Source organism: Sparus aurata, chromosome 1, assembly GCF_900880675.1.
Source record: "Sparus aurata chromosome 1, fSpaAur1.1, whole genome shotgun sequence".
Lineage (NCBI taxonomy): Eukaryota > Metazoa > Chordata > Actinopteri > Spariformes > Sparidae > Sparus > Sparus aurata.
This window is the reverse complement of record NC_044187.1, coordinates 28,112,073-28,124,428: the sequence shown is the minus strand read 5'-3', so window position 1 is coordinate 28,124,428 and position 12,356 is coordinate 28,112,073. Positions and strand designations below refer to the sequence as shown.

Below are 12,356 nucleotides of genomic sequence, written 5' to 3'. Positions count from 1 at the left end.
GACTGCATTACATTGACAGAAAAAAGTTAAAACCTGACCCCTTCACGGAGAATTCATCCCGCTCTGGAACAGGTTAACATTTGCCTCGTCTCTCAAGGGTTCAGCAGGGAGCTCCTGCTAGGACAGCTTCAGGACTGGTGCTGCAGTTACATTCCTGTGCTCTGGACTGATCTGTTCAGCATCTGTTGGCTCTGCTCCCGCTTCCCTTCATCCCTTAATCCATGTGCAGCAAGATAATAGTAACATTGAAACATGTAACATTTCAGTGCATGTGCTGTGTCCAGGATAGGACATTTCAGATAGAGATTCACGATTTAAAGTGTTTATTGTCATATGCACAGTAAAAAACAAACCAACGTGTTTCTCTGTACAATGAAATTCATCCTTAATAATAAACTAACTAACAACTAACTGGAGGGGAGTTGGCTGGCTTTAAAAAACATATACATATACATTCATAATGCCTCTTCAGGTCTATTGATGCCTTTTTGCATTAATTCCAGACCAGGTCTCAATTATATGTCACGTAAATACAGCACTGACATATTTGCGCTATATAGATGATGTTATTGCACTTGTCTTTTATTGATTCAGAGGTGGGAACTTACAATGGAGAAATACTCTGTTATTGTACTACTGTTCTACTTTACTTTACTATTTATTTTTCTGACAACTTTTTACCCCTACTCCCTGCATTTTGACACAAATATCTGTACTATCTGGTCCTTACATTTTCAAAACAGGCACGTTACTTTAGTTTTATAAGCGCAATATGTACGAATTAGTGTCACATTCATTCCCAAACAAAGGGCAGAGTCACCAAGGTGCCCTCTTGGATGTGGTTGTGGTAGATAAAACATGACAGTTGCCCCTTCCGTGGGCATAATGCAATCAAGTGCCGTCTCTTCACAATAAATATATCAAAACTTTCTGCCCACCGGTGCGGGGTTCAACTTTGTGAACTGTATTTTGAAACTTTCCGCCGGAAGTCAGCCTCTACATGGTGGCTGCGCTGACAGGAGTCGGAGCGCGGAGCACGAACAGCGGACCATGAAGCTCCTCTCAGTCAGACGCGCGTCAGTCCACTGCGGCAGGAGCGAGGTTTAACTTGGAGAGCTAAAGAGACTAAACTAAATAAAAGTGAGCCTTGTCAAAGATGGACAGGGGCAAATATTGAGAACTTTCAAGTCCAGTCTCTCCTTTTCTTTCTCTTCTTTTTTTTCCATTTTCTTTTTGCCTGTCCGTCTCGCTGTCTTTCTTTCTTTTCTGTTTTCTTTCTTTCCTTCCTCTACTTGTTTGTTTTTTCCTCTCTCTGTCTCCGGACCCGGTCATGGTGCTGGCTGTGTTCTCTGGACTTTACCCGCGGTGATGGGCCGGGTCGGGAGATGAGCAGCGGGCGGTGTGGGGGTGCCAGGGGCGCAAGAGGAGGTCTGGACGCTTAGGTAAGAACCGTGTGTGTGTGTGTGTGTGTGTGTGTGTCCGTCCGTCCCACTCACTCCAAGACGGGCTATAACTTTCTGCTCATGTGGAGGTGTGAGTGTAGTCTTAAGACAGGACATGGAGGAGAGCGCAGCCTCAACTTTCTGAGGTGACTGTGGCGTCTCCATCCGCAGCGCAGCGTGTGTTGGCGGGGGGTGACGAGGCACTGGGTGAGGTGATGGGTCAGACATGGGGTCTAGCAGCAAGTGCTTTTTGGCTTTTATTTCGTCTGTTCCCTGAGCCAGTGAAGACCTTTGGAATAGAGCACGGGGTATAAGTGCATGTATACAGTAATGTGCTGGCTGTAACAGTGTGTTTGCTCATGATGAACGAGAGGCACATGATCACTGGAAATTGAAAAAGTTTGGAGTGTAATTAATCTCTCTCTCTCTCTCTCTCTCTCTCTCCACTGTGAGTACTGTGCTCAAGTACAGCTTTGTCAAACTTGTAACTTTACTTAATTCATTCAATTTTCATGCGACTCTATGCTTCCACCCTACTCTTGGAGACAAATGTGTGAAGGAAAAAAAAAAAAAATACTCTGAATCTGATAGTCAGGAAAATGCTGACCATCAGACCTCATTATAGGCCAGGCCACTAGTGATGCAGTGTGTACATACATGTAAATGCTGAATTTACCTTAATGCGTACTTTAACTATGTGATGTACTTAAGTACATGTGTCGCCAGATGCACAAAGTGCCATAAAATGGAGATGCTCATGTAAGGGACCCTGAAGTTGTACCTGTAGCCTACAGTACTCGAGTAAATGTACCAAGTTACTTTCCTGGTTAGACGTTCTGGTAAATGGTGATAATGGTGTGAGGGAAAAGAGTGTGACTCAAGTGTGACTTTTGGATACTTTTTTTTACAACACTGTTATTTTGTGATGGTGACATTAGCGTCAATACTGGAGCGAAATATTTCTCATTCCCCCCGAAACAACATTTCCTTTTCATGAACCCTCAGTGCCTCGTGTTGCCTTGTGATCACTGTGTAAAGGCTGCTCTGGGAAATTATCTGGAATCAGCACACAGTAGGAAATCTCTGCTGGACATCTGACTTCTGCAGAGGAGATTTATTGTAGCCCAACGCAGCTGCAACTCTGTAGTGTGCCTTCAGGGTCTGTGAGTGGACCTGCGGTCATCAGCAGTTGGTAAACAGTAGCCTATAGTGGCCACATTAGCCGTACATCACTGTCATATCTCTGTAAGGGACTGCTCGTGTGCAGAATACTGATTGAATCATATTTATTTTGTAATTAATCTGGTGACATGTGAGCGTTGTTACATCTGAATAAAATGCAACCAGTAAAATGTATTTTCATATCATGTCCCTGTTCATGTCCCTTGTCAGGCTTGTAAGGGGTAAAAAACATGGTAACGCTCCGATTAATCGCCATCTATCTGGATCATCGGTTATTTGTTTAAAGATATACTATGCATTGAGTCGGCACGTCTCCCCTCCAGCTCCAGTCGGCAGTCAGCGTTACAGAGCACGAAAAACTTAGGTCGGCTCCGCGGATCGCTGCTGCAGTGATAAACAGGAGTGAAGATGAATCCACTTTTTAATCCCAGAAGTTTAAAGTAATATTTAAGCTCTCCTCCCGATGTTAAACGTTTCAGTATCAGAGCAGAATCTGAATCTGACTCCGGGTGTTTATTCTCCACAGAGTCCGGCTGTAATCCTGAATCTCTAGTCGGCTCTAAGCAGTTGAGCAGCGGCTCTTGCCCCACGCTCGGCCCGGGGAGTTGTCTTGATAGAGTGCCCCCCAGCAGCAGAAGTCACATGTCGTACGTTTAAGTAATTTTTCAAGCAAAAATGTCAAGTACTTATTCAAGCTTTGCAAATGATGGTAAACTGATGATCGTTGAGTTTTATACTAAATGTGATGTATTCTCAGGGTATTCATGTGGGATGTATATATTTACAATTGTCCATTTCCAAAATAAACTTTACTTTTCAGTCATCAAAATCAACCAACAGAGCATGTTGCCCATCAGGAAGTTTATAGAACTGTTGCTAAAAAATGTGTAGTTTGAAAATAACTTGGAGAACTGTAAATGACAATGATCTTCACAAATCCTGACTTGATAGTCCAACAGTAGCTGTCAGTGCTGAATGAAATGTAAAACTGAAATTAAAATTGAAGACATTTCAATTTCTGTTTCTGTGTTTCCACTTTTGTATCGGTGCCTCTGCATTCTGCACCTCACTGACAGGTTCCTCCTCAGAAAGCTGAGGTGAACTCTCATCCCATTAAAAGTCCACCTCCCGCTTTAAAATGAGATGAGAGCCGCTGATGTGATTGGCTGTTACTGAATCCTGTCCCAACCTCTGCCCCAAAGTTGGTGCTTGTACCAATCTCTGGAAACCCGAGCCTTTTCTCTCCCTCTGTGTCCTTTCGCCCCCCGATCCCTGTTTTTGTCTGCTCTCCAAGAAGTAATATCCTAAGTTGTCCTGCCTCCGGGCTCCGTGGCTTCCCCAGACATCAGACCTCTCTTTTGTAATAGTATGATGACCAGAGATTTGATTTGCCTGGTCAGGATGGGCTGGCGCACATACAGGGAAGCGTTTACAAAGGAGACATATTGATTCACAGACGTTGGTCTTCAAACATGAAAGCAGGCAAAGTAAACTAATGTCTTTTTTCCATTAACTTCCTCCCCCTAACACGATCGCTATTGTCAAAAGCCCAAGGTTTCAGTGGGGAAACTTCTTTTCAGTCGATACGCAAACAAAGACAGAGACTGAAACAAGACTGGGCAAGGCTCATTCAGCAGGACGGCGGCTGGAGTCTTTGGGGGGATGTTGGAAGGAAGTGATCGCTTTGATCAATGACTTTCTGTTCATTAATAAATTGGACCACTTCCTTCTGGAAGACACTGCCTGCTCGATTAAACGTCAATGACGACACCAATACACTGAAATGCAGCAGTATGAAAATGACCAAAAACGACTTTGCAGGTGTTTAATGAGGACCAAAATACACTCAAGGATACTGAGTACCTCAAGCTCCTTCCCAGCAACACTATTCAGATAAAAATCTCTAGAATATATTCTCATGTCACTCAGGGCATCAATAAGTCATCCAGGGACAAGGAGGGGACTTTGTTTTACAAGTGTTCCAGCACTAATGTCATCCAGGTAATCATTTTTAATGGACCTGTTGTTGAACTGGAACCTTTAATCAAGACTTAAAATGCTTCACCTCCAGACACAGCGTCCTGTTTATATAAGACAAAGAACAGTTGAATCGGAGCACCTGCAGTGAAACGTCTTTCCTCCTCTTCGTGTCTTTTCCGCTGGATGAAGTCGATCTCTCCTCAGCTGTAAATTAAAGCGCATGATCCACAGGGACACAGAGTCTTTACTCATGTTCTTGCTACAGGAGAACAGTGATGTGAACACACAAACGCTCATGATTCAGTGCTGCCAGGAAACTTGATTCACTGTCGCCGTCTTTTTATCTGCAGACAAACAGAGGCTTGGTATGTGATAGTGCCATATTTGATGAAGTTTAAGTAAAGACAACGGCGGCTATCTCCAAAATCTGTAACGTATCCATTAGTACACGGTCCACTACAGTCGGACCAGAACAGACTCACAAGAGACGGATGCACATAGGAAGCAGAGGTCAGTTTCGGACATGTCCAGAAAGAAAAAGAAGGTTTATGTAAATGCTGGTCTTGCATATTTCATGCATACTTTCTTTTGTTAGGCTCCTCTCTATGATCTCTCTGTTAATTATTCATGAGGGTGGGTTGAGGTATACAGGGCGAGCGAATACGCAGGAAGCCTCACATTAGTCACTCCCCTGCACACAACATCACCGACAAACACAAACACAGACACACACAGACACACACACACACACACACACACACACACAGGAGCTTGAACTTACCTTACACGTGCATGCGTACGTCCAGCGGCAGCAGCTACAAACCTAATTCAAAGGTTCCCTCCCTGATTTGTCACCCATCCGAAGCGCTGGGTCGGCTCCCAAATCTTTCAATTTCCTCCCCAGCCGCTGTTGGTGTTGTAAAAACTCAACATGAAGTACGAGGAGATTTTGAACTTTCGCCGTGAGCTGGGAGGAAATTTGGGGATTTTCTACACTTTCTGCTGTCCTTTGTTAAAGCAGTGTTACTTTCTGGAGAGAGACAGCCGATTGTCGAGTCTCATCGCCAGGTCGTCAAGCACGCCTCAAAGCTCCTAACCCAAAGCATCAGTGTTCAGCAATCAACTGTCTTTCTTCAGAAAGTTCATTTGTTGCCCTTTGTTGGATTTTGTGTGCATTTGTTGGAAGTTAATTTTTCAGATTGTTGGTCAAAAATCACATTCAGATGATGTCTATTAAAGCAGCTATGGGGAACTTTCAGATTTAGATGATTCTGGCAGCCCCGTGGACAGAAGCGGTCGGGTAAGAACCTTGATCGGCTTGTGTTTGCATTTGTTTAAAAAAAATGTGAGTGAAAGAAAAAAGCAAGGTATTTATTTCCTCTGTCAAGAAGGTTATGTTTTCCTCCATGTCTGTTTGTTTGTATGTTGGTTGGCTGGTTTGTCGGCAGGCTTACACAAAATCTACGCAACAGATTGACATGCAACATGGATGGAGGATGGGTCTTGGCCCAGAATGGACCCCATTGCACTTTTGATGCGGGTCTGAACAAATGGAAGGATCCAGGAATTTTCTTTACATTGAAAGATTTTTCAAAATGTTACTAATTTCTCATGGATTATTAACAGGTCTTAATGAAAGAAAAAAAAGGAGGTGTATTTAGGTGGCAGGTATCCACGAGTGAGTACAGCAGTACTCTACATGGTTAAGCAGTTATGGGAGGTTTGATTAATTTTATAAATACTTTGACGGTCAAACTCATACAGAGAGTTTGATATAAGATCAGGTTTGACTGAATTATAAAGAGGACTATTGGGCCTTGGCAGAGGTACGTGCCCTACTTAGTGCCATTCCAGTATTACTTATTGATTATTATTATTATTTTATTTTTCCTTAAAATCAGCTTGCAGGATGCAAGGCTATGTGAGTGATGTGTTAGATTGTATCAGCAACATGAAGACACAAATGACACTTTATTGTAGTGCTTTACCACCAGCTGACAGAGCAGCTTCTTTCCTCAGAAGGTGACGCTTCTCATTTAATCCTCAGCACTCCGCCATCATTTTTAAAACTTTTAATTAATTTTCTGACTTATCCAACCCAGTGACGCCATTACTGATAACTATAATAACTAAAAAGAAATAGCTGTTCTACTCGCTGATAGTCTCGTCGGCTTATGTTGGAATTATAGAAGCATCAGTGTAAAATGTTTCATAGAAGTTCCTTGCATTACATTTGATGATCAATCGTTCAGTCTTCATCTGAAGAAGCCCCAGTATTCGGTTCTTTGTCATGAGTGTAGTAAGCGCTGTGGTGTGACAGAGCAGGATGTTGACGGGTGTATCGTGTCTGTGTGTGTATGTTTTTTATTCATGGCTGTTCAGAGAAGGTCTGCTCTATAAACACAATTGTTTATTTAATCAACATTGACCCAGGCTGGTTTCTGACGCATGCTGTGGTCACAGACACACACACGCACACACACACACACACACACACACACACACACACACACACACACACACGAGCAACAGATTGCCCCTGTCTGGTTAAACAGAGACATTTTATCTGTCAGCTGAATTCACTTTCATTAATATCCCCAGTCTGCTGCTGATGTCATCAGCGTGAGACACCCCTGTGGCTAATTAATCAAGCAAATGGCTGCGGGGCAGCGGGACATGAGGCATCACAGATGTGGTTAATTGCTGATTTTTCTCTATGGATATAAATGTTAGACTTCTACTATGTCCTCGTAAAATACACAAGTAAAGTTCTTGGTCGAAAACGTGCGTTGCACACAAAGAATCTCTCTCACACATACTAACATTTTACTGCACGTATAACTGAGTTTGCTGTTCTTGCAGTCTGTAGACAAGTAACACATATATGTTTATATTTTACACAGGACATCAGAGAAGATGAATGTTCATATTGCAAATTCAATTAAAGGGGCAACATGTATGAATTTTTGTCGAAAACATTAAAAGACCTCGCTAAATTTTCAAGAAAGGGAATACCACGCTTGACATTTTGACATCTATGTACCATGTTGCAGAGATATCTACTAAAGTTAGCATGCTAACTAGCTAGCTCTGGCCCATCCTGGTCCAAAGCTCCTGTGCAAGCTGTGTAAAAACCAAAACTTTAGCTGCACGGCTAACTAGCAACTAACTAGTTAGTTAGAAGCAGTTAGCGGTTACTCTAGTGATTAGGTGCCCTCTATTTATATTGAGTCGACAGCATCTATCAACTAAGCCTACACTTTGACACTTGATTTTGTCCCCTAATCATTAAGAGCTTAGTTATAAACTCAAAACTCATGATAAGTGTAGCCCTATTGCTAAACATAACGTCTGTATAAGGCAATGCTGGAAAATCCTGGATTACATTAGCCATGGGCGGAGGTATTTTGTTTTTGGGTTGTCCGTCCATCCTTCCCATTTTTATGAACGTGATATCTCAAGAAAGCTTTAAGAGAATTTCATTGGATTTAGTATACATTTTCACAATGACTTGAGGGTGAACTGATTAAAATTTGGTGGCCAAAGGTCAAAGTTCAAGGTCACCCTACCCTCACAAAACACATTTTTGGCCATAACTCAAGAACATATAGTAGGTCTATGACTGAAGACAAATTCCAATATTTTGCTCAGCTTCCCAGGGACTTTCAGGGATTGTTCTAAGTGGTGGTCTTTCTTCGGGATCAGCTATTGGCTTTCATAAATCTCTTCTGCGATGTGTGCACTTTCATTCATGACTATCTGGATGAATGTATTTGTCACGCTGCTCTGTGAGGTTCTGAGACTGACGGTGAAATTTGAAACCCTGAATCAGTCCATCACAGTCGTTACGTACCTGCGTCTCCCATCGCTCGCTGACATTTAGTGCTCCTGGTCTCTTATCTCACCCATTTCCCCTCTTAATGGTAATAATCCTTTCTTTTTACAGCCAGTCTGATAAGGGAGCCGGTTAAACACACTCGCTTTGTTGTTCAGCTCTATGTCTTTCTTCCTCCCCTCCTCTTTATTTTATTATCTCCTCACGCTCTGCATTAACCCCCTTTGTGTCCTCCACAACATGTCCTCCCACTTCACTCTCCCACTCTTTCTGCGGTGCTCGCTCTCAAAGTGTCCCAATCCTAATCTCCCTGTTATTATATTTTCTCCTTCTCTTTCTTGAAGCGTAAAATTAAACCTCTCCCACCTCTGCCCGTCCCACTCATGGCATTATATGTGTGACTGTGCAGGTATATGCGTGTGATCAGCTCACCCCGCTCGTCTTTCATTTGACCCCGCACTTCCTCAGTGTTTCGCCGTGAGCCGTTTATGTACGTTCGGACAAATTGGTATTCTCTCTAAGCTCAGAGACAAATGATGTCTGATGAGCTCCACTGAGAATAAAACTTGTGCAGACACAGAGAGTGATGAAAGAGAGAGAGGGAAGACAAGAACAGATAGCAGGAGGACAGGAAGTCTTGCCGCTAGAGGAAAAAATTGATTGATTGATTGATTGATTGAACTATGGCTATTAAGTGTTAATGTTTCCACCTTGTGAGTCTGTGTGTGTGTGTGTGTGTGTGTGCGTGTGTGTGTGTCATTGTGATAGTAGTGGGGCTGGGTGGTGTGGAATTCTACATATCATGTCATAATGAATATGCACAGCGATTGCCCTCTATAGGTTGAAACATGGTGAGTCTCGAGACTGGTGACTCACCAGCCTCCCCTCTCTCCTCGTATCAAACTTTTGTTCATATATGGCTGACCCTGCCACCTTTCTAGCTTCAATCAGATAGTGCCTCTTTAAGTCTAAGTAAGTGTGCACTGAATAGACAAAAAAATTCTGATTAGTTTACCAAGTAAAAGTTTGAATCTAACAGAGAAAGGAGTTTCCAGCTCAGAATATGCAGACAGCCTTTCTCACGGCGCCCGCGTTGCCCCATGTAGGTTTTTCACTAAGTGCAGCAAATTAACCAGAGTCAGGCTGGGAGCAAAGTGAAGGGAAGCGATCCGCTCCCTCTGAGCTGATCTATTATACATGAAGAGCTAATATATAATGTGATCTACTGTACACAGCTGGGAGGAAAGTCAAAGAGGGGGGATGAAAGAAGGATGGGGTTTGTCAAACAAGAGTCAAACAAGACATTTTGACACCAGCAGCGCAGATCTGCTGTCGCTGCTGTTTCCTGGCAGGGATGAGTCCCCACTGACAAACTTGCCACGCGACTGACCCATTAATTACTTTGCATAAATAGACGGTAAAAAAATGGATGATGAATTGGCTCACTGTCCAGTGCTTTGTCAAATCTGTGTGGGCATGTAAATGTTTTGTTTTTTGGCCAACTCTGTCTCTCAGATACGTGCACATCCCCACAATTTAAGGAATGACAGATATCGCTGTGGATGGGTTCGGGTCAGTGCAGAGGCCACACTGGCAGACTGGTGGTGTCCCTCTGAGCTTTACCGAATGAGGGTGTGTCTGGCTCGTGTGTACTGATGCATTCTTAGTAGTGCCTGCATGTGTGTGTGCAGCTATGTGGACGACAGTAGTGCTTGCGGTGACTGGATTTATAATTAGACAGGTGAACATTTACCCTCTAGGATATCACTTACCCTTCTGTGTCTGTCATCGACTCCAAACTAATGTTTTAGTCATGCTGTCTGTCTGTTGTTGGGACAACCATTATCCCCACTATGTATGGGACAGCGAAGTTTATCCTAATGTCAGTCCAGTCTGGTGCAAACTTCCCATCCGTCACATCAGAGATGAACTGATGTTTAGTGCTGACGATTGAATGACGTGTTACATTCAAAAGTTCTAAATTTCAACAGTAACAACGACAGCTCAGATGAAACCCTGAGTGTGTTTTAACTGCTGAGTGTGTTTTGATGTGATGCATTTGTCTGAGTTTACAACAATGATGAGACTTGCAAGCTTTTATTAACTATAAGAAAAAAGAAATCGCCATGATTCAAAGCCCTCAACGGTGTGACTGATAACATTCAGCCGCTAATTAGCTGTTGTTCGAATCATCTGCAGGGCTCTCAAGTTTTGAAAGTGAGATTTTGGCGGCTGTGGTGGGGGTTCTGTTGGGGTGGGGACGGGGGTCTGATCTAGCCCTGTTGGAAAAAACCAGCATAGACCAGCATAGCTGGTGACCAGCATGACCAGCATATGTTGTGTTTGGGTGCTGGTACGCTGGCCACCAGCATGGGATGTGTCAACAACTTATTTATGAGGAGGAGTGAAGTTGGCTGTGAAAGTCCAATACAGGACACAGGGTCAGTGATGTCATCACAGTACACCAAGTTTATTGAACACAAGCTTCAAACCTGCAAGATTTTGGGGTCATTTGAGGGCACCTGAAACAAATTGTAAATACTGCACAAATATACAAAAATATAAATGCAACACTTTGTTTGTTGCTCCCATTTCTCTCACAAGTTGAAGTAAACAATTGTATAAAGTTTTTCTTTTGTATGTACACAAAATAATTACTTCTTTCAGATGTTGAGCACACATTTGTTAAAATCCAATAAGATAAGCCATCCACCTGACAGGTGTGGCAAATCAAGATGCTGATAGAACAGGATTCAGTAGGGCTGCCCCCGACCAAGGATTTTCTTGGTCGACCAGTGGTCGTCATTTAGAGCGATTAGTCGACTAATCTACGCATATATATATATATATATATATATGTATATATATATATATATATATATTTATATATATATATATATATATACGCATATATATATATATATATATATGTATATATATATATATATATATATATATATATATATATATATATATATATATATATATATATATATATATATGCGTAGATTAGTCGACTAATCGCTATATATATATATATATATTAGGGCTGGGCGATAATTCGATCTCGATTCGGGATCGCAATAAAATTTGGACCGATCTCGATAATATGCTTGGGACATATTATTCGATATCACATGAAAAAATAAGCGCAACAACAACAGTATCAGAGCCTGCTGGCTGCCGTATGCCGGTAGGACGCGCCCACTTCCCAGCGAGCAGCGTGGCTACAGTTGCAAACAGAGGGAAACTGAGAGAGAGGGAGAGAGGGAAAGAAGTTGGAAAAAGGAGAAAAAATTAGCAAAACTGAAGTCGAGGACAGTGAAAATAATGCCGAACTTGAAAGCGACATCACTACATCACCCGAGACCGAAGACAATGTTGAAAAAAAAGGTAACACGACGTCAATTGTGTAGATGTGGTTTGGATACAGCAAAAGCGACCAGGAGCACGCGAAGCCGGTGTTCAAAATATGCCGGCGGTTGGTACCAGCAAGGACGGGCAACACAACAAATCTTTTCCATCACCTGAGAGGGCAAAACCCCAGTAATTACAATGAGAGTGTGACTCTGCGGGCTCAAGCTGGCACGACACCACACACACAGCCAAGCAAGAGCACTACGTCTCCCGTTAGCATTGATAGCGGGAGCGGCTCTGTTGAACAACAATCCATCCAGTCGTGCTTTACAGCCATTGCCCCGTATGAAAAACAATCAAAGCAGAGCAAAAATATAACGAACGCTATTACTTATTGCCTCGCTAAAGATATGATTCCCCTGAGCACAGTGGAAATAGACGGCTTCAGGAAACTGATCAAAGTGTTAGACCCCAGGTACAAACTAGTGCACAAGATGTAGAATAACTGTGACTTGTTTACTATGTTTACATATCATGCAATTCTGGCTCAGATTTCATTC

At 42.6% G+C, this 12,356-nt stretch overlaps 1 protein-coding gene across 2 annotated transcripts in view; it reads left to right on the top strand.

The window, feature by feature from the left end:
- Positions 1 to 1,022: 1,022 nt before the first annotated feature.
- The window catches only part of gcgrb (glucagon receptor b), a 52,024-nt gene continuing 40,690 nt past the window's right edge, over positions 1,023 to 12,356 (top strand). For both annotated transcript variants that reach the window (XM_030411632.1, XM_030411415.1), the window contains exon 1: positions 1,023 to 1,442. The gene's annotated coding sequence lies outside the window, so the exon portion shown is untranslated. The remainder of the gene's footprint in view (positions 1,443 to 12,356) is intronic.